The sequence below is a fragment of the Chionomys nivalis genome, chromosome 14, assembly GCF_950005125.1.
Source record: "Chionomys nivalis chromosome 14, mChiNiv1.1, whole genome shotgun sequence".
Classification (NCBI taxonomy): Eukaryota; Metazoa; Chordata; class Mammalia; order Rodentia; family Cricetidae; genus Chionomys; species Chionomys nivalis.
Window position 1 is genome coordinate 45,833,921 of NC_080099.1, and position 23,208 is coordinate 45,857,128.

At 45.5% G+C, this 23,208-nt stretch overlaps 1 long non-coding RNA gene across 1 annotated transcript in view; it reads right to left on the reverse strand.

Moving 5' to 3' along the window:
* LOC130886810 (uncharacterized) overlaps nt 1–19,299 on the reverse strand; it is a 55,183-nt gene extending 35,884 nt beyond the window's left edge. Inside the window, exons 1-2 of the long non-coding RNA XR_009058304.1 lie at nt 19,158–19,299; nt 1,872–2,077 (exon numbers count right to left, since the gene is read on the reverse strand). This is a non-coding gene — a long non-coding RNA (uncharacterized LOC130886810). The remainder of the gene's footprint in view (nt 1–1,871; nt 2,078–19,157) is intronic.
* Nucleotides 19,300–23,208: the final 3,909 nt, after the last annotated feature.

Sequence of the window (23,208 nt, forward strand, 5' to 3'; positions counted from 1 at the left end):
TAGCTACTTGGCCACCCACGTATCACGTGCACATTAAGCCCTTAATAATTACCAGAAGTCGATTAAGAATGGCCTCCTTCCTTTGAAGGAGGAACCATTTCTACCTGTGCAGCGGTTAACAGAAGGAACTGAGTCCACACTTGAACTTCAGTAGGAAGAGCTGCAGGAGATAAATCTAAAATCTTCTAACTGGAGACGAAAGGCTTAAATTTCCATGTGAAGCTCAGATACTTTAATAGGACAGCATATGATCTGACTGGAGATCTCAGACACAAGGCCAAGAATGAGGAGTGAACCAGTTCCCCAAAGGTTCCCTCTGTAATGAACTCACCCCCAGAGTGCGAGTCACAGACTGGGGCCCCACCTGAGGAAAGCTGACCAGCTGGCAGTACCTGCTTTGTTTGGGCACACAATGAATGCAGGTAGTTAATGATTCACAGTCGCGGGGAAGGATGTTAAATAGCTTCCAGCTGCATTTGTGAATTATGATTGCTAACACTAAACTAAGAGTCTTTTAATCTTAGGAATGAAGAAGTTTTCTTTTCTCAAAATGGCTGACATCGATACTAATTAAATGAACAAAAGAGAATCAAATCAGCATTTTCTGCATGAAGTTCACCAAACCTAGGACATGCTTGCTCTAGACAAACTGAATATTCTAAATTCTAAAATCATCAAATGCACACTAGAGGGTAAGCCTGGAAATGGCACAGATGACCACGAGTGCCCTGGGTAAAGGATGAGATGCCAGACAAGCACTGGGCAGAGGCTACTAGACAAGCCGGACACTAGGCTAATTCCTTTCCATAGCCCAGTAAAGTGCAAACCCCTGACCGGACGCCTTGGAGAGTGCATATCTAGATTAACCCTAAAGCGTGACGGGCGGGCGGGCGGGCGGGCGGCCTCTCTGCCTAGCACACACAGGGCCCTCGTTTTGCTCCTGGAAATACTGCAAGGATTAAATGCTGATGGACATAAAGCTTTTGGGAAACCACTTGGCATAAACCAAGCAGTTGGTAAAATTATTTTTAAAAGCTGAAACAGCTATGAAAGCAGCTATTCCACAGACCAGAGGCTTATAAATAGTCACGAGACATGTATGCAGCACAATGCTTCTCGCCATGTTTTATTTCTAATCCTGCACCGACGGCTTTTGTAAAGTGTGATCACATGCTTGACTGTGGGGAATATCAAATCATTCCTTTTTTTTGCTCTCACTTTCTCTCCTCACAGGCCACTAACAGTTCACTGTCAATAAGTGAACTGCCTTGGGTCGCATTGTTCTCGCATACACGAAGGACTCGGAACAACTGCACTCTCAAGTCGCAGACTAAACAGACCTAGGAAAACCAACTCCAGCAGCAAGACGGGAGGATGACTTGAGGGCCAACAAGCTGACAGATAAAATAACCCCAATAAGCTAAAACAAAACAAAACAAAAAACTGCAAGAGAAAGATACCAGTTGGTATTTTCCCCATCAGCGCTGTAGGACAGTGGTTCTCAACCTGTGGGTCTCGACCCCTTTGGGGTCTCACACCCTGCATATCAGATATTTACATTATGACTCATCAGTAGCAAAATCACAGTGATGAAGTAGAAATGAGATGATTTTATGACATAAGGAACTGTATTAAAGGGTCTCAACATTGGGAAGGCTGAGAATCACTGAATGGGAGGTAGCCCCTAGAGAGCAAGTAGGCCAGAAGTCATCCACACAGAGGGTTCAAGGGGCATGAAGGAGAAAGGTAGAACTGACTGGGGCCTCAAGTTTCTCACTCTGAGCGTCAGCACCAAACATCAATCAGAAACCACAAAGGTCTGGTGGTGTGGCACTGAAGACATGCACATTCTCATAGTCACAGACACCCACCTGTGGTCTTAGGAGGCTCCTGAGGTCCACCCTGCCAGCCGTACTGCGGATATCCTTGATAGGGGTATCCCTGAGGAGGTGGGTAGGGGTACCCCTGAGGAGGTGGGGCTCCCATAGGCCCCATCGGCTGTTGTGGATAAGGTGGGTATGGGGCCGTTGGGCCAGGGCCCGGATATGGTGGAGGGTTCTCTGGATTCATCAGGAACCTAGCGATGCACCAAAGAGACAAAGGAAATAAAAATTATTTGCATATGAAAATCATTAGGAAACATTTTCCAGCTGATGAGATCATTTACCAAATGCCTTAAAGGTGTCTCAAAGACTGGAACACCTCTGACCATGTCCATCTGGGTTCATTCTCACAAGAACCACAAGGCTATTCTCTTACATAGCTGCGTGTTTCCCCTTTGTCTTCCTTTCTGTTCTACAGTCGGACGTGACAATGAATCAATCAAGTCAGTTTGGGGTCACCACCATGTACCTGCCTAGTACCTGTGGTCTCTTAAATAAATGTGTTGGATGAATAACCAGATATTTTGTTTTTAAATTCCCTGAAATGTCCATGAATGCGGCTGGACAGCTTTAAGATAGTAGAAAATCTAACAGCACCATCAACCAGAATAGTAGATGCTGGTCCACTAGAAAACCCTCCAATAAACAAGGTTAGGCTACAGTAGTGTACTAAGTACTAAGAGCTGGCACTGCCAGCAGTGACCAGACATGTCCCTGCTTTGGGATAATATGGTTCTTTCCAGACCCACTGCTCTAAGCAGTGAGCTGCCCACGGAGTACACCAAGAAAAAATTTCCCCCAAGCGTCCACACTCCCGGGATTCTCTGAAAGACTCACCAGGAATCCTCACTTGTGTTCACAAGTTCCTGCCCGCAGTGGTTTGTTTCTATGAGGGAGGCTATGCTTCCTAGCCCCCGAGCCTATTAAATATTCTCTTGACTGGTCTTGAAGCTCTGAGGGCCAACATATTGCTTCCATCATCGCTACAATCTCCACAGTGCCTGGCACAGAGACTTCCAGATTAAAAGCAAACAAATCATAACTGGGGAACAGGCCATACTCCACATGAGTCACAAAATGGCATGAGATCTGCGATACCGGACTGCCTGACTGTTAAGCATCTCCTAGACTAATATTTAACTTTTCACCTATTTGAGTATCTTCTAACCCCAATTAAATAGTAGGAAAGAGTCAAATAATTACAACTTAGTCATCTCATTATTAATTCTTCTCCAGAATATGGAATCAATATTAAGTGATTTCCTGAAGGCCAAAGCAGTCAGAGATTCCCTAGGGGCTCTGGATTAAAGTAACATATTTTTCTGGTTATCTATTTAACTTCCATATTCTTCCTTCCAAATAGTTACCAGATTCCCAGTTAGATGCCATCAGTTCTTCCTATAGCTCATGCGCTTCAAGAAAAGCTCATCTTGTCCCAGCTCCAGGGGGAACCTCCACAGCCAAGCCAATCATGGTTGGCATCTCCGTTTTCATCACAAATGATTCGAGGAACCCAGAACTGAGCGGATGATAAAAGCCATTTCCTGGTCACTGGGACTGGAGTGGCCAGTCTGCAGTGGTTCAGTCAGTAGAAAGCTCTAGCAGCACGCTTACCCAAGCTCCCCTTGCCACTAATACAGACACACAAAGTCTATGAAAACTATTACCGACAAAATTACTGCCAGCCAATCAGCAATTGTGTCAGCCTTAAGACACAGTGGGTATTTCACACAGGCAGGTCAGAAAGAAGGTGGAATTCCAGATGAATGTACAACAGATCATAAATTAAAGACCAAAGTCCAGCCTACCTAAGCTGTTTGTGTAGGGTTCTAGTCCTAAGAACCAGTGATTAGCACATCAAGTAACAAGCGACGACGTATAACTAAACACACACTAGGAGGTGGGCTATAGTGGGGAGTAGATATCCAGTGTGGCTCAAATTCTTCTCTTGGGCAAAGGGTTGAAAGACAAAATGACTGCTAGAGTAAAGGCATAAACCTAGAGGAGGAAGGACGGGGAGAGGCCCTTGAAGGAAATAAACCAGTGTTTGTATGGAATCAGTGTTATAAGGGAATCATCTGCATTATGCCTCCCACTTTAAAGTCTTACTTTTCCAGGGTCTGATAGGGACTCAAAAGAGAACTAGTGGGGCTGCGGGGATGGCTCGGCGAGTGAAGGACTTGCTGCTTTACTCAAGCGTGAGACCTGAGCTGCAATCTCCAGAACCCACATAAAGTCAGGTTCAGCAGCACATTAAATGTCTGTAATCCTGTTGTACACAGCCACAATCAACAGAATCAACTGTTTTCAACACTGTGGAGGGTGAGGATCAACGCCAGAGAATGTCCTCCACACACGCATCATGGCAAGTATGTTTGTGTGTGCACACACACGAATGCACGCGCGCACGCACACACACACACACACACCCCGCAAGAACAAACAGTGAAAACCATCGTTGATTTTTCCCATTCTCTGACCTCTGTTATATGCCAACACGACATCCCATCCTACCCTAGGAAGCCTTTGCCCACAGTGACTAATCCAACAAGCACTGCCCGAACGTAGACATAGGGAACACTGAGCGCTTGTGCAGTTTGTTTCTTCTCTCCTATCAGGAAGGCCGATTAACCTAGAAATCAATCTCACTAACTCTCATATGCCCATGCCTTTATTACTTAGTTAGTTAGTAGGTTAGCTAGTTAGCTAATTAGTTAGTTAGTTAGCTAGCTAGTTAGTTATTTTGGTTTTTCAAGATAGGGTTTCTCCATGTAACCTTGGCTGTCCTGGAACTCACTCTGTAGACCAGGCTGGCCTCAAACTCACAGACATCTGCTTACCTCTGCCTCCATTGTGCTGGGATTAAAGATGTGTGCCACCACTGCCTGGTTCCCATTATTTAAGTCATCAAAGTAGAACACAGTCAATGCAACTACTCTGCCTGAAATTCATTATATATGACCTAACTCCATTAAAACTGTGTTTTAAACTGATCCATCCAGCAAGCCTACGCTGTGATGACCATTTTCATCCCAGGCAAAGCCAAAGGCTATCCTTCCCCAAAGACATGATTCTGAGAACAATGGGCAGTGTAGAAGAAACAACGAAGTGCACAGAACTGCCACACTCGATGCCTGCTGCCGCCACACTTCCTGACTATTCTCAACCCATTTGTCTGTTTTCACTCCTCGCCATTCTGTGCTTCTCTTCCCGAGGCCCTCAAAACACTATTCCAAATGAATGTGCCCTTGCCCCTCAATCACGGCTCCTTTTAGTGTATGCCTTTCTCCCTTTGTTCAAGCAACAACAAGTCTAAAGAGGAAACAAAACCATCTGTTCTTGGAGACACGCACAGAAAGCCATAGGGCTCCGACAACCATGGCTCCCTCCCACATGCGCGTCTGCGCTCCCCAGGCAGCCATCTTTACAGGAACAGAGATAGTTCTAAGTCCAGTTTCTTCTAAACAAACACGAACAAACAACAAAAACCCACTCACAATGAAAGAACAGCAAAAGCCAGAGAGAGAGAATCTAAATTGAATCAAGGGTCTAGAGCTAGGATTTGAAAAGCAGGACTTTACTTGGGGCAAACCTATTATTGTCCAGCCACTAAAGAAACAAGCTGACCTGACCAAGATCCCCTAACACAGACACATGCATTACAAACCATGCTGCATTCATTAACAAAGTACTAATTTTGAATCAGGGACACTGGACTTTGTTACTTGACTGGTTTCCCTCATAAATTTGGTAAAACATGAGCCTTGCTGAAAGTAGAGCATTACTAAAGACCGAATGTACACAGTATGAAGCCTTAAAGACAAACTGGAGCTTCAAAGGGAAGAGCTGAAAGGGTGCCACAGCAGGATCCGGGCATGGACTAGACTGCCCACTGTTCTCCCCACCTCATTCAAGATGCACACAACACAGCCTCGAGATCACCGTCATTCTGCAGTGTGGTGAGACGGGCAATAGCTATTTGGGAAAGTGGTTCACAGAGACACTTTAAGGACTCATCAAGGCCAAGAAATAAAAATATGATAGTTTTGAAAAATGTCATTGTTACAGTCTACCTGGTAGCTGCCGGCACTGCCCCTATGAGCAGTATGGTGAATACATTTCCTTCAGAAAAACTGAAATATCTCAATGGTAGAAAAACAGATACCAGCCAGGTGGTGGTGACACATGCCTTTAATCCCAGCACTCAGGAGGCAGAGACAGGCAGATCTCTGAGTTCATGTCCAGTCTGGTCTACAGAGTGAGTTCCAGGATAGTCAGGACTACACAGAAAAACCTTGTTTCAAAAACAAAACAAATCCAACACCAATACACAAGAGGATAACAAAGAAATGACTTCTCCAGTCAACTATGGTAAGGTCATGCACAGAGAACTTCTATTTATTGCTTTATATATTAATGGATGGACAAAGATTATCAGACACTGGAGGGTGAGGCCTTCAACATAAAAACCAGAAAGGGCCGGGTGGTGGTGGTGCTGCCTTTAATCCCAGCATGTGGGAGGCAGAAGCAGGCGGATCTCTGTGAGTTTGAGGCCAGCCTGGTCTACAGAGTGAGCTCCAGGACAGGCTCCAAAGCTACACAGAGAAACCTTGTCTTGAAAACCAACAGCAAAACAAAAACAAATAACAAGACCAAAAAGGGGTCGGCAGAATGGTTTAGCAGGTGAAAGAGCTTCCTTCCAGGCCTGATGACCCAAGTTCAATCCTTGGGAAAAAAGCACTGTCTTTCACAAATTATCCTCTGACCTCCACACGGGAACTACATAAAGCAGGGAAAAGAAATCATAACCCACACACCTATAGAAGAAAATAGCTACTCCGGTACACCCAACTCATAGTTTATCTATTAGTGGGCTCTGTTTTCATTTCTGTGCGTATACGTAGGGGTCTAGTGCTGAAGATTCAACCCAGAGGCTCAAACATGCTAAGCAAGTGCTCAACCATCAATCTACAAGTTCTATGCTCTTGAAATAAACTGAATTCTGTGCGGCAGAGTTTAGGAGTTGGAGAGATGTCTCAGCTGGCAAAGAGTTTACCAGGAATACATAAAGACCTGAGTTCAATCAGAGAAGCCACATAAAAAGCGGAGCACAGCAGCCATTAATGTATAATCCCAGTGCTGGGGAAGAGCAAAGGGATCCCTGGTGTTTCCTGGCCTGCTAGTCTAGCCAAAATGACGAGTTCCAGGTTGAGAGAAACTCTGTCTAAAAAATAAGATGAAAATGGACAAGAGGAGACTTTGAGACAGGATGTGGAAAAAAAAACTCTACTCAATATGTGTGTGTGTGTGTGTATACACAAAACTGTCAGTTAAAAAGTAAAGCTGGGCAGTGGTGGCGCACGCCTTTAATCCCAGCACTCAGGAAGCAGAGGCAGGCAGATCTCTGTAAATTCGAGGTCAGTCTGGTCTACAAAGTGAGTTCTAAGACAGCAAGGGCTACACAAAGAAACCCTGTCTCAAAAAAATAACATGAAATAAACAAAGAAGACTAGAAAAAGACATCAACTTCTGGCCTACCTATGTATATGCACACACACACACACACACATGAAGAAAAAACTTGAAAGCTATATAGTCTGCACAATTCCACATTTTGCTAAAATAAAAACTAACAAAAAGATCAATGTAATACAACAGAATAATCCTGGGCTGGAGAGAACACAATTGTAAACAAGTTGCCATGCAAACCTGATGAACTCCACATGTCTCCCTCTCCTCTCTGTCTCCTCTCTGTCTCTCTGTCTCTCTCTCTCTCACACACACACACACCAAATTCAATTCAATTTTTATTGTAATTATCCAATTTTATTATGTTTGTTTGTGTGTGTGTGTGTGTGTTGTGAGCATGAGTGTACCATGACACTGTGTGAAGACGAGAGGATGACCTGTGGGAGTCAGTTCTCCCTTTTACCATGTGGGTCCCAGGGATTGAACTCAGGTCATCAGGCTTGGTGGTAGGTGCCTGTAACTGCTGTGCCATCTTGCTATCCCCTAAATTAAACTTTAAAAAAAATTTAATAGAATGTCAAGTCCTAACACAAATTCACAGTACAGTGACTTAATTTAACAGAAGGGCACCTCTGCAATTCAGAAAGGAAAAGACTGTGTTTCCAATAAAATAATCTAGATTAATGGCTGTGGGGGGAGGGGTGATTCCTAGCTTTATATACAAAAATAACTCAACATGTCACAGAACTATAAATAAAAGCTACAGCATCACACTTTTAGGAAAAAGCATGTCATATGTTCAGTTTCTCTTCTGACTCAGCAGTTCTCTTCCCTGATAACCAGTTATGCCTCCCTTAACTACAGGGATGCTTCTGAGGAATTGGAATCTCTACAGAGTCCTGCTTTAACTACGGTATTCATTCTGAGGATTCCGTGGAGCTATGTCATTGGTGATTTACTTGCTGTGCAAACTTTTAGCAAACTACAACTCCTGCTGTATCACCACTAAGCAGTTTAAAGGGACCAGTTTTTGGTGTATGCAGTGCAGCTGGTGGCCCAAGTGTTCAGCATGTTCCTATACGCTGAAGGGAAGAAGCTCGAAGGCCACCACAAGACACATACCCCAGAGTAGCTGTGAATTATAATTGCTCCACACTGGAAACAATCTGCGGCACAGCAGTTTAAACTATGGTATGTTTGTACAGGGCAAACAACGGCCACCCAGAAATAATAAATCAAAGAACCATCACTGTGGCAACCCGGTGACTCTCAGAGACAGGTGAGCACCGTCAGCCGGATGTTGTTCAAGCACCACCACTGATGTTCATTCACTTGAGGAGCAAGAGCCACCAAGACTTCAGGACACTCGAGACAGACAGACCTCCAGAATGGCAGAAATGATCTGATCTTGAACTGAGTCATGTTCTCATAAAACATACAAATCCACCGAGTTGAACAGTCAAGTTTTCATATTCTACATTGTAAAGCAAACAGATAAATACTTAGCTATAAGGAAAAAAATCTATCATCGTTGACTTATGCTGAAATCACAGGTGATTTTTAAAAATTATACTTAATGTGGCGGCCACTGTTAGTAAGCTGAGGAAATCAAGTTTTCTTCATGCTTTCTGAGATATTTATGCTGCTTGCTCTTTTTAATGACCATTTTGCCTCTTAAAACTTGGCCTCTTCTGATGAGTCAATTTTCCTTCCTATTTCCAATCTTCCCCTTATTAACTATTATCCTGTGTCTGTCCACTGCTGTCTCTCTGCTTTGGCTTTTGTAGCTGTGACTTTTTGTGGTAACTAGGAAGATTTGGCTGGGTAAAAACACAGGGATAAATAAGATTTTTTGTGTGTGACATTCACACTTTCCCACCTTTGATCTTATTGAAGCCTGAAGTCAGGATACTTCTAGTCTAAGAATCCTTCCGGCAACTTGTATAATTTTCTTTAAAGTTGAAAAGACACAAAGACATGATCTTAACTTAAAGGCCTCCATGTCTTTCAGCTGCCTTTTAACAGGATAACTGTAAACAGATTGTATTATATTCTAGGCCCTTCAACTTTTTTGAATCTACACCATAATTTTATGTGTAGGATTGTTGAGCTTTGGTTTTACGCAGCCATCTATCTCCCTGACTTACAGTTTTCACTAAAATACTCCACTTTACTGTAACTTGGGTATGCTAACTTTATGCTACTCACATCTGCCATTTATTCAGCCCATGAAAACTTCTGGAACATCAGCTGTAACTCCACTCGAGGTTCCCCCACTACTGAGACAGTGTGGACAAGATTCAGTTTCTGTTCTGACTAGAGAGACAGACAGCAGCAGCAGCAGCAATCACAGACCAACCTCTAAGAGGGGACACACAGAGCACTGTGAGCAAGAGTAGACAAGTCAGTTTCTACGCATAAGTGATGATCCTACTGAGAACTACTCCAACTTCACACATTAGTCAGAGGCAACAATCTGGGAAATACCAAAGAAAAAACGAAGTACATTTCAGAGTTGGATGGGGATCACTATGGTGAGCACCTGTTGCACAGAATGAGGCTGAAGGTGAGCACCGCTGTGCTAAGGACAGACTCAGGATGCTCTTTTATATGCCTCCCTTTTTATAACTACCCTTTACTGTTTTCAGAAAGAATCTTAGGGCCAGGAGTGGTGGTGCATGCCTTTAATTCCAGCACTCAGGAGGCAGAGGCAGGTGAATCTCTGTGAGTTCGAGGCCAGCCTGATCTATATAGAGTGAGTTCCAGGAAATCTTTGGCTGAGAAGATGAGAAACCCTGTCTCGAAAAACCAAAAGGAAAAAAAAAAATCTTAGAACTTTATTCACCTCTATTGAGCATCAGGACCCGAGCCGGGCAGCAGAGAAGAGTTCTAACACTACTTAGGCTTTAGCAACTTCTCTATTAGTCTATTATTTTTCCAGGAAGGAAAATCTGCGAGATTTCTAATTGCAAAGGTCTCATTAAGTGGTCCAGCTACTCAGATTAGACAAACTCAAGTTAGGAGGTCCCGGAGCCACACCTCAGGGCTCTACAAGGTCTATGAGGTACAAGCAGAAGAGCCCTCAGTGGGAAAGTCAGGCCGCAACAGTGGATGGGCAGCTAGTTGAGGAAAGTGAACTCAGATGCAACTCCACTCAGGAGCAGTGTTTACCAAAGGACGCTGCCCTCCTAACATTCCTTCCTTCCTGACATCTCCCTATGTTGCCCAGGCTGGTTGTAATTGAGTTCCTCCTGTCTCAGCCTCCCAAGTACTGGATTACAACTGTTTCTCACTGTGCCCGGGTCATATTTAAAATTATATCCCAAATAAATAAATTAACATTTTATCTATTGAACTGGCAGACCTACTTTTAGGGGGTTCATCTTACAGATAACATATTACAGCAGTACGCTAAAAATTTTAAATTTTACATATACACACATTTTTATATATTCATAACAGCAACATAACACATACACAGGGTACATAGTATTCTAAAAACCCATTATTATGAGAAGATAAAATAAACCCAAGTACTCCCAAACTATAGAAATAATACCGCTGAGAGTCTTCAAAACAATGAGACAGAAGTACATGAACCAACGTGGTTAAGTAACAGCAACAAAGCAAAGCAACAATTTGTAATATAGTGCATTTACTTAGTTATTTAGATTTAAAAATAAAGTTTTAAGTCAGGCATTAAAATCCCAGCATTTGGAAGGCAGAGGTGAGCAGATCTCTGAGTTTGAGGCCAGCTAGCCTGGTCTACATAGTAGATTCCGACCAGCCAGCAATAAGCAATAAGATCTTCTCTTAACCAATCAATCAATAGTAAATAAATAAAAAATTAGGTTCTGCCAGGCACACACCTTTAATCCCAGCACTCGGGATTAAATATGCCTAGCCCATATGGCTTATTTAGCAATAAAGGTTCACAATGCCTACTGATTATCCCTGACTAAAAGTCACATGGAATTTAGGGGAAAAATTAACTTATGTCTTAATTTATTGAGAAGGAAAGGCTGCTTTTAGACACTTCCAAGTACAAGGAAAATAGATTTGTTCCACTGACCATGTGGGAACACCTGGCTCCAAGGCAGTACCCATAACTGCAAGCATCTAGCAGGTTCCCAGGCCACCAGCCTGTTTCAGCCTTCATTGTGTTTGGTCCTCGGCAAAAACCACAGGTTGTCTGAATGCGGGACTCCCTTTTGCGTTGAGCTTCCAGAAGGAGTCTCTGGGGGTACAGCACAGCCCCTGGCCTGACAGTCTAAGAACAGCAGGCAAATCCACACTCGCTTCATACTAGGCCCAAGCGGCTCAGCTCTGGTCAGCAGCCCACCAACGCGGTTAGCCGAAAGCCTATGGCTGGCTGCTCCTGCAAAAAACATCCAGTCACAGGACAGCACCGGAACTCTGGGACTTCAAACAAGGCAACCCTCAAAGTGGAAACAGAGAGAAAATGAGGCCCAGCAATAGAAAGGATCAAAAGAGGGGCAGCAGTGAGCAGAAGGGAAGGGAGGGGGGAGAAAGCTGCTAACACAGAGAGGAGTTAGGGAAATGAACCGGGTTAGCACATAGAAAGCTGGAGAGAGGAAGAACCCTGCCCCCTGCCAAGTTGAGAGGACGCACTAGAAAGGGACAGGGCCATCCCTCCCAAGGAGCCTGAGAAAGCCACTTCCCAGGTCAGGTCCCCCCCAGCACAGCCCCTGAAAGGCGGGTTTCACAGCCTCCCAGAGCATTAGAGTAGGCTTTGTGGAAAAGTTGACATCTTGATGGCTTAGTAAAAGGCTCCTACAGCTTAATGTGCTGGCAATTTAACTGAGCTCCTGATGAATACCCAAACGGCCCTCTCTGCTCCACCATGAAAGCTCCTTTTCTAGCCCTCAGAGAGAGCCGCAGCTCTGTCAACACGGCAGGTAACCCATGACAGACAATAGTAAATTTCAGTTCACACCTGCAGTGCCATGGATACCGACCACATGAGGCTCCCAGAGATCACACCACCCCAACAGCACGGCCCAACCTCTTCTGGTCTAGGGTATGAGCGGCATGGGTAACAAAGACTAGAAGAAACAAATGCTAAATGACAACGTTCTGTCACTACTGGCACCTACAAAGAGCACTCCACATGCAAAAAGATGAAGGACTCAAAGCAGCTGAGTCAAAGGAGTCAAAGAGCCTAGAAACTAATAGGACTGCCCTCGCCACCGGGTAAAACCTGAGTTTCCCGGGGCACACCTGCACAGAAAGGACAACACCGCACTACGGCATCAACAAAGCTAGGCCTGAGCTTCTGGTCTGAGTTAACACAGAGCACACCATCACCACCTCTTAGGCCTCCTTATGGCAAACCGCATCAAAATGGCAGTGGTTAAAAAAAAATAAAATAAAAAAATAAGAAAAACAAACAAAGACAGAGGTTTCTATATTATACTTGTCTTTTCCGGGAGACAGTCTTGCCTGGAGCTTGCAATCCTTTTTAGCTCAGCTTCCTGAGTGGTAGGTCTGTAGGTGTGTGTTACCATCGCAGTTACCTATTCTCAGCAACTAGGTTCTTCATTTTGTGGCTTTCTTAGCATCAGACTTTCATACAAGTTTTAGGACAGGGTTTAGGGAGACTTCTCTGAAAGCCCGCCTACATAAACCAGCTCTACCATCCACCTCCTGCCACCTGGAGAACTCACCACGGGTGACTCATGTATGCACTATGATTTAGAGAACATATACAAACAACTCTATTTTAGCTTATAACATTCACCTTCTATTTGTGGCAGCGGGTACCGTACTTTTCAACTTAAAGGCAATGATAGCTTCCCTTGTAAATAAGATTTCAAGTTAAAAAAAATCATTACATTTATTGTGTGTGTATGTGTGTGTGTGTGTGTGCACTCCAGCACCCCATGTACAATATGGTACACATCTGGAAGTCAGAGGGTAACTTGTGGGCGTCAGTTTTTCTCCTTTTTTTCCCCACCAGGTGAGTTCTGGGATAAAAATTTGAAGTTTTAAGAAGATGAAATGAGAGATAGTTATTGACAGCTGCACTAATTAAGCCAATTAAAGGGTATAAGAGTTGGAAGCAGGGTAGTGGTGGCACAAGCCTTTAATCCCTACACTCAAGAGGTAGAAGCAGGTGGATCTCTATGAGTTGGAGGCCAGCCTGGTCTACAAAGAGCAGTTAGGACAGTTACGGTTATACAGAGAAACCCTGTCTCAAAAGCCGCTGCCCCTATAAAGAGACTGTAAGAGCTGGACTGGAGAGAAGGCTTGGTGGCTAATAGCACTGGCTGCTCTTCCAAAGGGCCCAGGCTCGACTCCCAGCACCCACAAGGCAGTTCCTGATGATCTTTAACTCCAGTTCCAGGGGATTCAATGCCTTCCTCTGAACTTCACGGCACCATGCATGCATATGGCACAAAATTATACATGCAGGCAAAACACCCATACATACACAAAATTTAAAAATGAGAAGTATTTTTAAAAAACAGCAAGGAAGGCATGGAGATAGGACAAAAATCACACATATAGAACATGAAGTGTGAGAAAGACATGAGGTTTCTCTTTTTCACCTGAAAACTTTTGCCCCACCGTTTTTTGTTTGTTTTTTGTTTTTTGTTTTTTTTGTTTTGGTTTGGTTTTTGGTTTTTCGAGACAGGGTTTCTCTGTGGTTTTGGAGCCTGTCCTGTCTAGCTCTTGTAGACCAGGCTGGTCTCGAACTCACAGAGATCCGCCTGCCTCTGCCTCCCGAGTGCTGGGATTAAAGGCGTCGCACCACCCGGCTTCTTTTGGTTTTTTGAGACAAGGTTTCTCTGTGGCTTTGGAGCCTGTCCTGGAACTAGCTCTTGTAGACCAGGTTGGCCTCGAACTCACAGAGATCCACCTGCCTCTGCCTCCCGAGTGCTGGGATTAAAAGCGTGCGCCACCACAGCCCGGCGCCCCACCAGTTTCATAGCCACCGTCAGACATTGAAGAGCACCAAGAACCCTAACTCAAGAGTCAGCAGAGGCAGAGGGCTGCAGCAACTGGGATCTACACTAGCTTAACAGTGGCCTTTGCTGGAAAGGCTGAGTAAGTCCACAGGCTACTGGGGACATCAGGAAAGCAGCAAGAACGAGGCTTAAAGGAGACGCGAGACAGGCACGTGCCTATGTCTGCTACTCGCACGCCTCTCCAGCTGCTCCTACCTACAGTCCTGATGCTGAAATAAACGGGGAAGAAGTCTAGGCCATTCCCAGATTTCCCTCTCCCTGGATATTTCTGCAGCTCAACTGTTCACCATCCTGCCCTCTCTCTTGCCAATGGGCATGTCTAGGTAGTTTTCAATGTGACATATTTTCTGGCAATGCTCTTGGGACTAGCTAACAATTCTTAAGATAAGCCATCAGGGAACTAGCGATAGGCATCTCTGAATAAAGCAAGCATTTACTCCCTAATGAGGGCATCAGGTAAAGCAAACCTTCCTCCCACCACAACTGCCAACGCTCCCTTAAACCATCTAATTAAGAGTACAGAAAGCTGTCGATCTGCCTGCTACCTGCTGCTCAGAGGTCAGACTCAAACCATCTGTCTCCCTTGCTTTAGATGTGAGGACCCTACCAGTTACACACATTTGTCTTTGAGGCCTAAATCAGTCCCAGTGTCCCTCTATTTATGGTGGGGTTACATCCAGACAAACCCATCATAAGCTGAAACTATCATAAATAAAAATGTGGTTAATATAGTAAACACCATAGCTTAGCTCAGCCTACCTTCAATGTGCTTGCAACACTTAACACTAGCCAGCAGCTGTACAAAATCATCCAGAAAGCAAGTACATAATGAAGTACTGGGTGTCAGGTATGGTGACACGTGCCTGTAATCCCAGCTCCTGGAAAGCAGAAGCAGCAGGATCAGGTGTTCAAACCTCGCCTCAGCCACACAGCAATTTGAGGCCAGTCCATGCTAGAGGAGACCCTGCCTTAAAGGGGGAGAGAGAGAGAAGAGGAGAGATGGAGAGTATTGAAAATCTGTAGTTAATTTATTGAACACTATACTGGAAAAAAACGAGAATGGTTATATGGGTAAGACTTTGTACCGCTGAAAAGTAGAACCCTGGTAAATCAGGGTAGCACTTTCCACACTTCCCTAAAACTTCCTGTGGCTACAGTTCTCAAGGTGGCATGAACCTTTCGTGGGTGAGGCTGGAGAGCCGGCTCTTAGTGCCCTGGCTTCTACCCTGCTGCTTTTCATTGCTGACTCCCATTTTAGAGCCAAGCCAATTAGCTGACTTGGACAAATGTGGGGAGCTCTGAGGTCTGGGACACAGCACTTGGCTTAGCTTGAGGAAACAGGAAGCCTCTTCTGTCTAAATTCCCTCAGGTAAAAAAGATTTACTCAGGCAACAAAGTGAGAGGTCTGAGGGCTGATGTCAGAGTTCCTGGAACAATAGCAAGCACCTGAATTTCTCTCTGGTCAGACCTGTGGCTGAACAAGATAGGGAAATTTCAAAGATAACTATTCTGATCTTTATCAATTTAGTGAGCAGTATCCCCAATTTCTTCCTTGGAAGAGCTTTAAGGACTAGCTCCTTACAGGCTGAGACAACTTCCAGTAATAATATCACCATCAAAGGATTCTGAGTAAGAAGCTGCCCAGCCTCACAGCTTGCTGTTACTGGCTTACTGCAAGTGCTTGAAAGAATCAACACCTGGTAATAGAGAAAGAGTATAAGATAATGAAAAGTGTGCTTATTTGCACATGAAATACAAGCAGGTGTTTAATCTCAGGCCTCCAGGTCTTGATCATTAGTAACTAAGTCCACAGAACTACAGGGCGGGGTGGGCTGGACAGCAAAAAGGCCTCTCAGTGTAAATGGGATGTTAGCAAAAGTTTGTAACTTTTACCTCTTTTTAAAAAAATTCCTGTATCTCAAATACACCATTCATTCAGGAATATTAAAAAAAAAAGTCTTGCTTTGGAGCAATCTGAATTTTATATAGCTTCTCATTAATTCTTGTATCTCTGTGAAGAGGGCACCGACCATGACAAGTAGGGAGTGACAGAAATGACAGAGATGAAAGGCTCAAAATATACCAGGCTAAGCCTCTCACCTCAGCCCAATTCTTTTGATTATTTGGCTCAAACTCAGTATGTAACCCTTGACGGCCTACAGCTCGCAATGTCCCTTCTCTGCTTCTTAAATACTGGAATTAAAACAGTAGCCAACTCTTCCCACTTTGCGGGTGAGATGGACCCCGTGTGGGTCGTGGTGATGCTTGGCAAGACTCCAACAGTGAGTTGCATCACAAGTCCTTGGCCCCAGTCCATGTAAGGAAAACCATGTGTTTCGAATGCTGGAAGGCCAGCCCTGGTGTATTATCACAGCTTGTCTTTAGGAAAACACACTAACATTTTTTTTCCCTGACAATGAACTCTTAAGTTCTCTACCAATGAGAAAAACACGTGGGAGTGGCAAGGGTGAAAGAAAATGGAAAATTTCCAAAGAAATTCTCAGTCTATGTATCTGTCCTGACAACTCCCTGCGACCTTGTCTGGGAAAGGGGGATGGGAAAGTCTGTTTCTTTCCAGAAGAGGTGGAATTAGCTGGACATCTGAAATATGATCAGAAACTGGGAAAACTTTTAACAGAAAAAAAAAAAAAACCTGACGTGCTAAGGCATCTAATTTCTAGCCATTCTTTTTTGTTTGTTGAGACAGAGTTTCTCTGTATGGCCCCGGCTATGCTGAACTCGCTTTGTAGACCAGGCTGCCCGGGAACTCACAGAGATCTGCCTGCCTCTGCCTCCCAAGCTGTGCATCACCACTGCCCAGCAATTTCTAACCTTTCTTAAGAGATCCCTGAAGAGACTCTTGAGAATCTCTGCGGCCTAGCTGGGCAGTGTGGTGCCTGTCTTTAATCCCAGAACTTGGCAGGCAGAGGCAGGTGAATCTCTGTGAATTCTAGGCCAGTTTGATTTATAGAGCGAGTTCCAGAACAGCCAAGGCTACACAGCTTTGGAAAACCATTAAAAAGCAAAACCAAACAAAAAAACCTCTGAGGCCTTTAGGCACTTTGCTGTTTTGTGGTTGTGTCTGTTTTAACATCACCTATCTTAGGGATTCTTTTATGGAGCCTGATTTCACAGCTGGCTGGAAGTTCATTTTCCTCATCTCAACCACTCTAGTTAGGCTCTCCAGAGTGCTGGACCAGTTTTTGCATTTACATGTAAACCAGCTGAGGCCACCTCCTAAGTTCTTACCAATTCCCTAAACTGCTTTTTACGATACAAGATCCCTGGAGGTCCAATTTTGCTTTCTGGAGTGAAACAAATACAATACAAATCGGTGGGAAAGTTTGGTCGTTTCAGTTCTTTACAGAAAACAAAAGATTTGATGTTTTAGCAGCATCGATATATTTCAGAAACACAAAAATATATATACATCACCAAATCATAAACTCAAAATACATTTTTCTGGTTTCTTGGGAAATCAAGAAAAAAATAGTCCAATTAATATTTAAACAAAGCTGGGTGTTTATGGTGTGTGCCTGTAAACCCAGTACTTGGGAGGTGGAAACAGAATAAGAAAGCAGAAGCCAACCTGGACTACATGGGACTATCTCCTCAAAATCAGAACCAAAACCAGACACACAGGCACCATCCACATACAAAGTTAAGCAATCTTCCTCTGAGAAGACCAGAAACTGAGGGAAGTTGAGTAGGAAAAAATAGTGAGCTGTTTCACAATTTACACCTTACTCAACATTCCATAAGCTTGGTTTGGTGCTAATTCCCTTTAGTGACTTCCCACATTGAAACACCTGCCAATCAGTTCGGTTTGGATTTCACCCTAGGGATAGGGGTATTTTTTTTTGCAAGACGTGCCGAGGTCTCTGAAGGGCAATGTGCTGGGAACATTCCAGACTCTATGCAAAACGAAGAAAGCCTATCTCTCTCACGAGTCACTCTACCCAGTCAAATGGGATACAAGAAAATAAGACACGGTTGGATACGTCCCTTCTAGAATAAAATTTAAATGTGCTGAAGTGTTCCCGGCACTTAGGCTGCCTGAACCCTCACCAGAGTTCAGGTGTTGTCAACTATTCCGGAATCACACCAACCACTTCAATGCCTCCCCATCATAGTGATCTCCCTTCCCTAACCCAGTTTTCATGGCCCCCCACAGCAAACGATGCCTCAGCTCGCTCAAGCTTTTTTCCCAACAGGTCCCAACTTAATGCTCCAAATTCTCCATCCCAGATAGCCCCAGCACGTACTACACAGAGTTCAAGACTCGGGTCTCCTTCCCCAGAGGTCCCCTCTCTCCCTGTCCTCAGCACCCTCTCCGGTTTCATCTCCTCAACAGGTGTACACTCGGATCCCGATCCGGCGCCCACAGCAAGCGGCCGGGGTTCCCTGCGCCCACACCTTCCGCTCCGCGTCTCCCTAGCCCTTTGCAGCTCACTCCCCCGCGACCGGTCCCCCCACTCTCAAGCAAGCTCGACCCCGATCACGCGTCGCCCGCCTAGCCGCAGAAATCGCAGCCCAAGGCAAAGAAATCCAGCAGCTTCCCGCAGACGTCCCCGGAGACAGGGTGGGGCGAGCCCGCTCCGCTCCCAGCCCGCGGACTCCCTCGGACCCCACAGACCACCGGAGACTCTCAGTTCGCCACAGACGTCTGGTGGTGGCACCGTGGAGTCCCCTCCTCCTCAGGAGTCGCTCGCCCCAACCCGCCGTGCCGCGGGTCCCGCCAGCTCTGCCCGCGCAGCCGCCCGCGCCTCCCCGCCTTGGGCTGGCCGCCCCGCTCCAAACCCACCACCCTCACCTCTCTGCTCCACGCCGCGGCCGGGTGCTGACCCGGTCTTGTTGAAGAAGACAGGACCCGACTACGCCAACAGCACCGCACCTGCCGCGAGCCACTGAGCCGCAGCGGCGCGCCTGACGTCACCCGCTCCTCAAGCGCTGGAAGCCCCGAGTCACCTGATCTCCCTGGCAACGCGCGAGGGGGCGGGGCCAAGCGAGGGCGGTGTCATAACGCGAGCCCCGCCCCCCCGCAAGGCGGTGGGGGTTCACAGCCTGGCGCTTGGCACCTCGGTCCCAGGCTGTCTCTAGAGTTCCTCTCTAACTCCTTGAGGGCACACTGCCCCACATCGCTAAGGCTGAAGCCTGAGAGAAACAGCAAGGGCTGTGGGGTCTGCTCGGTGCAGAATACGTCGGGTTGTGAGCTGCTGCCGCCTGGCCTCTTCTCCGCTGCTAGCTAGGTTCAGGAGCCTACTTTGGAGTTGTCCGCTGAGGCTGATGACTAAATTGCACTCTGGCAACTTGCCATAAACCTTGCTGCAGTAGTGTGTGACCAGTGCTTGAGACTGTAACGAGACTAACTGCAAAACTAGGAATATTTTTATGTATCCCAGCCAGGACCTCTGGGTCCTCAGGGTCACCTATTCCCACAGGAAAAGAAACCGCTGCAATGCTCCCGGAGAACACCCTATAACAAGTTTCCTAGTCCTACTTGAAAAAAGATGAGAAAAAGAAAAAAAACTTGGATTTTCATTTTGGAAACTGATTTTCGGGGCTGGAGTATATTTCAGTGGTTGAGTGCTTGTGAAGCTCAAGCAAGGCTAAAGTGACTCCCAAAACTGGCAAAGAAAAGGGGGAAAGCGACCCAAATTCCTCATCTTGATTGCTACACTGGTATCTTTACACCTCGGTCACTGTCCAGTCTTTCCAAACAGACTATGAAAATGTAAACAAATGAAATGAAAATGAAGCACACCCCGGGGGGCCTCGTATTAAGAGCCTGAGGGGGGGGCTCGTTTTAAGAGCCTTTCACTTCTTGCTGACTTCCATTTCAGTTTTAGTCTCCCACTCCCTGAACCTCTACCAAGGCTTTCTGTATGTCCTCCCAGGCTTTCACACAATAGGATCTTTGACCAAGAAGTTAATTTACAACTAACCACCTGAGTACCCTTTGGGGCCAGGCTGCTTGATATACAGCATCAGAAGATCAAGAATACATAGATAAACAGCCTGACCATAGTTCACAGCTTTTAATGCCAACATTCAGGCTGAACCTGAAAGATCTGAGTTTGAGGCCAGACTGGCTCACACAATAAAACCCTTTCTCAAGCCGGGCGGTGGTGGTGCACGCCTTTAATCCCAGCACTCGGGAGGCAGAGGCAGGCGGATCTCTGTGAGTTCGAAGCCAGCCTGGTCTACAAGAGCTAGTTCCAGGACGGGCTCCAAAACCACAGAGAAACCCTGTCTCGAAAAACCAAAAAAAAATAAATAAAATAAAAAAAAACCCTTTCTCAAAAAAAGAAAACATGCATACATACATACATACATACGTGTGTGTGTGTGTGTGTGTGTGTAATGGGCTGTTTCACATCTAACTACTTGTTTATTGTAGTACCATTTTTTGCACTTGTATTTTATTATGTATTTATTTTGAAATAGGATCTCATATTTCCCAGGCTGGCTTTGAACTCTCTGTGTAGCTGAGGCTGGAGAATTTCTGATCCTCCTGCCTCTGTCCTGAGTGCTAGGATTGTGGGTAAGTACAACTGTGCCTGGTTTTATTTGATGCTGAGGATCAAACCCATGCTGATGCTGAGCAAGAACCCCACCAACTAGTATAGCACACAAATGGAAGACAGCCGTGGAAAGCAGAGAAGCATTGCAACTCTAAGGAAGAGCTAAAGGAGAAGAGGGATTGGAAACACGAGAGTCTGGAAGATCCTAGGGCGAGAGTGTGCAGCAATAGGATCACAGAAGGCTCAAGGTCAGCCTGCGCCACAGAATGAGACCTTAGTTTGTTTGTTTTAATGAAAAAAAGAAAACTTGAACCCAGGCAGAGAACAATGGAGAGAAAGATAGTGGGCTGCAGAGAGGCAGGAAGGCCTGAGATGTCTGGCAGAACTGAGAAGACCTCCATCTAGAAAACAAATCTGAGTTGGGATAAGGGAAGAGGGTAGGGCCAGGATGAGGTTTGATGGATCCTGAGGTGGGGGCCGGGAGAAGGGAGGAGTGGGCCGTGGTTTTGGAAACAGATTTCTGAAAGGGAAGACAGAGCAGAGGCATGTAACAGCATCAAAAGAAGGAAGTCCAAGAGGCTGAAAGAGTGAGACCTGGAAGGAAGGAATGGGGCAGGGAGATGACACCACAGAGCACCTGCCCAGTTATGGCTTCAGGCTGATGGCAGGCTGACAAGAGCAGCCTTGTTCATGAACCTCTGAGGACTAGAGGTCATCCACATGTACCCCCACAACTATCTCTGGAGCATTGCGTGTTTGAGCCGCCCTTTACACAGTTGTGACATATGGTGAAGAGAAGATATGGGTGCATACATAACTACATCCTGACAGTATTCATCAAGACAGGCTCATCTGGACTGGTGGTGCATGCCTGTAATCACAACCCTCTGGAAAGGAAGGAAAATCTCAAGTTCAAGACTACACACCAAGACTCTGTCCAAAAAAAAGGGGGGGGGGCTTTGGTTTTGATTTTTGTTTTATTGAGACAGGGTTTCTCTGTATAGTCATGGTTGTCCTGGAACTCACTCTATAGACAGGCTGGCCTCGACTCAGAGATCTGCCTGCCTCTGTTTTTCGAGGGCTGAGATTAAGGGAAAGGGAAGTGTGACAATATTCTTGGGTGTCAACTTGACTACATCTGGAACTAACTAGACCCCGAGCAGCTAGATACACCTGTGAGGGATGTTTTCTTTTTCTTTTTTTTCTTTTTCTTTTTCTTTTTTTTTGAGACAGGGTTTCTTTGTAGCTTTGGTGCCTGTCCCGGAACTAGCTCTTGTAGACCAGGCTGGTCTCGAACTCCCAGAGATCCGCTTGCCTCTGCCTCCCAAGTGCTGGGATTAAAGGTGTGTGCCACCACCACCCGGCTAGGGATTTTTTCTTAATTAAATCATTTGAGTGGGAAAGTACACCTTTAATCTGGGTATATAAAGGACACCGAAGGAGGAAGCTCACTCTGCCTGATTGTTTTTCTTCACTGGCATTAGAGACTTCTTTGAGATTCTGGCATATACCGGAGACAAGCTGAGACGTCCAGCTTTATGAACTGAACTACTACTAGATTTTTGAACCTTTCATGGGATATATTTCTTCTGTTAGTTTTATTCGTCTTGAGAACCCTGACTAATACAGGCTTTTTCTTTGTGTCTGGACTATTTCTAGGCCCTTGCTAATGAGTCTCCTTGTCTTGACTCTGAGTGAGCAAGGTGGGGATGAGGCAGAAAGGCAATTTCTTTGAAAGAGAGAAGAGCCTTATGGCATCTACTTAAGACCAGGACATATGAGGGCTGCCCTGGGGAAGAAAGGAAGCCAATGCATCTTTTCAATAAGTCCCAACTACTCCCCCTTTCCTGAGTTAGTAGGGGTGACAGTGAAGGAATCATTATCAAAGGAAAAAACCAAACATCCCTGCCCCTGCCTCCACTGCTGATGGACAAAGTGACGTCCTGTGAGTAAAAGCTCACGGTTGCTGCTGACGGGTTCCAAGAACGAGTGACGTGGCCCGCGGGCACAACCACATGCCTCTATTCTAGGATCTGACACGTCCCAGGACTACATTGGGCCTGGGTAGAAGCTGCTGGACTTTCATCAGATCTCTTCACAAAGGCAATGAGTTTCTGTTCGAGGAAACAGTGTGTGGTAAGGTGTATTTTCTGGGAAGTCCATGAACCAAAGAAGTTGCAATGAGTTTCAACATGTGTTCATCGGTAAGAATCGTCCAATGATGTGGCGGCAACATGGTACAATGAGGGGAATCTATGCTTTGGGCAAGTCTTACTTCCATCAGTAAAACGACGAGGCTACCTCACAAGATTATCATACACTCTAGGGGCCTTGCAGGGC